Source organism: Benincasa hispida, chromosome 6 (assembly GCF_027475165.1).
Source record: "Benincasa hispida cultivar pf3 chromosome 6, pf3_genome.v1.1, whole genome shotgun sequence".
Lineage (NCBI taxonomy): Eukaryota > Viridiplantae > Streptophyta > Magnoliopsida > Cucurbitales > Cucurbitaceae > Benincasa > Benincasa hispida.
This window is the reverse complement of record NC_143483.1, coordinates 12,871,264-12,873,985: the sequence shown is the minus strand read 5'-3', so window position 1 is coordinate 12,873,985 and position 2,722 is coordinate 12,871,264. Positions and strand designations below refer to the sequence as shown.

The following is a 2,722-nucleotide window of genomic DNA, read 5'->3' as shown; positions in this document are numbered from 1 at the left end:
CACTAAGAAAAGCACATAGAAAGTAAACTACCTAGCAAAAGGAAATACATAGGATAAACGTATGGTAAAAAGAGGTGAAGGCGGACATGCAGCCATGGGCAACACGCCATGGACAAGCATGACCGTGACACCAAACACTCTAATTTGTTTTAAAATGATGTAATTTTTAAATTAAACATTTGTATTCTAAATATACCCTAAATTATCAAGTTGTATTTACTTGTATTTACTGTCTAATACCACATAAATTGAGTTTTTTTTTTTTTAAAAAAAAAATACACTTCAAATGATTCTCAAATGGTTTTTTTGTTTAGTTAGAATAACAAAAAAAAAAAAAGACAATTTTTTTTGTTGGAATTGACCGTCATGGTTTTTGCGTGCTTCAAATATGCCTTGCTGCTATGAAGCATAGACACCGATATGGATACACGATATGGATACGATCGGATACGGCGATTCGTCAATTTCTAAAAAACTAATATACGGATACGTCATTTTTATTTTTATGTTTTCATATATATAAATTTAACCATAAAGAAAGATACTAAAATGTAGTCCAAAACATAAGATATCAAATTAATAACATAAAAGTTCTTAATACAAAGACAAACTAGAGAAACTTGAAATATTATCACTCTGTCCTACCACAAAGTTCTTAGTACAAACCAAATTAGTAACATAAAGACTAGAAAATAGAAAAACTTGAAACACTCAAATCTTAAATCATCATAACATCATCATCATCAACATCATTATCACTTTCACCACCACCATGATCTCCCAAAATATCAGCCTCTAACTCTGGTTCATCTAAAGATAAATTGGCTACTTCCAACATACCAACATCTTCAAAAGAATCAAAACTATCTCCAGCAATGTCCCATGCTTTAGTCTCTCCTCTTGAATATTCTGGAGTACCCCTTGACAAAAGATGAATTACTAACATTACTAACATTAACACTTCTTAAAGATAAATTTGCTTGTAATAGGAGAATTACTAACATTAATCCACCAATTGTTATGACCAGAAGTGGTAAGGGAACATTCTTTGGATCTTTTTTTTCTAGCCGAGCCTTTACTTCTTCTTCCAATTTTTGCATTTCACTCAAAATGAAAGAAGTGACTTTTAAACAAGGTCCAATTCCTTGACTACTTATCTTTAATAAATGAGCTCTAACCCGTGTATAAGAGCTCTTCTTTGAAATATTACAAAGGTTACATTGCCAATAGAAATTTCCACCCCCATCGCCTAATTTTTGAATTTTGGTCACATATTTCCAAAGAGGTTTTGTATCATCTTCAACAATGGAGGAAGATGAGTTTATGGAAGGATTTGATGATTGACTTTGGCTTGATGAAGATGTCATTTAAACAAGAACAGAGCAAGCATAAACAAGAATTGAGAAGAAATGTAAATGGAAAATAAAATTTTAACTTACTACTGTTAAAAATTAAAATTAGACACCTAAAATCAAAGATTCAAACCAAAGGAAACTTACTACCGTTAAAAATTAAAATTAAACCCCTAAAATCAAAGATTCAAACCAAAAGAAATGGAAATTTTAGAGATTGAAAATGAAAAGCTGAAAACTTGATAAAAAAGAAATGGAAATCAAAATCTGAACAGAAGGATTAAGGAAGAATGAAAGTTTACTAAGTTGAACGAACGAAGAGACCAATCCGAAGAGACAAGAGTTGTGTTGTGGCATCCACGGTGAGCTGATGCGCTGAATGAATGAACTGAAGAACGAATAAACAAACTGAAGTTATCAAAGTCATCGTCTAGGCTGAGACGAATCTGGACTCTACTGGAGTGGTCGAAGCCGCCGTCGTCGACTGGGCTGAAGAAGAAGAACTGAAGAAGTGAACTGGTGAAATGAAGAGGAAGACGAAGGGAAGAAGAAGAACTGGAAGGGAACTGCTGTCAGATAGATGAGAATTTTCGACTTTTAGTTTTAGGGTTTTTTTTTTTTACTTTTCTTTTTTAGTTTTACTTTTGTTTTTAATTTATAAATTAAATTATTAATACCATATTATAAATTATAATTTAATAATTATATTAATAAAAATATAAAACTAAGTAGTAAGCGGGTTATTTTTGTGTTAATGGGCTATTGGGCTGAAGAGGAAGAATTGACAAATTTTAGCTTGCCGTATCCCCTTCACATATCTTGAAGGGGATACGTGTATCCAAAATTAAAAAAAGAAAAAAAAATTAGATACTTCATTTCACATATCTAACACGTATCTGGACGTATCAGTATCAGATACTGATACCGATTCTCTGTATCTTTTGAAGTATCTGTGCTTCATAGCCTTGCTATTTCTGATGCTAGACACCGAGACCGTTTGTTAAGTGAGGTTGTACGTAATGCTTTGGTCCTCTCCCAAGACCTTTATATTGTCCATGGCCTTCATTCTCTGTTATTTTGTAGTGTTGTAGTTCGGTTCTTCAACTAATTTTTTTTTTATTAGGGAGAGCTAGTTTGATTGATTCATCCTCTCTTTGTTCCTAAATGATAATAAAACAAAAAACACCCTATTTAAATTGATCAACGAAATGATTACATGCTTATTTAGCTTCTTGAGAAACTTTTTAAAGGTATCCGTTGTTAACCAAAGTAATTGAATGGAACAGAACAACTACTTATGAATGTATAGTTTTTGTGAGATAAACTGTACTCAGAAGCTACTAATGATTTAATATTCGAATTTAATTTGT

The 2,722-nt window shown here is 31.8% G+C and overlaps 1 long non-coding RNA gene across 1 annotated transcript; it reads right to left on the bottom strand.

Annotated features, from left to right (window-relative positions):
- Positions 1–554: 554 nt before the first annotated feature.
- Positions 555–1,952, bottom strand: LOC120080446 (uncharacterized). The gene is made up of 2 exons (XR_005482515.2): positions 1,655–1,952; positions 555–909 (listed from the first exon to the last, which is right to left on the bottom strand). It is a non-coding gene; the product is annotated as an uncharacterized LOC120080446 (long non-coding RNA).
- Positions 1,953–2,722: the final 770 nt, after the last annotated feature.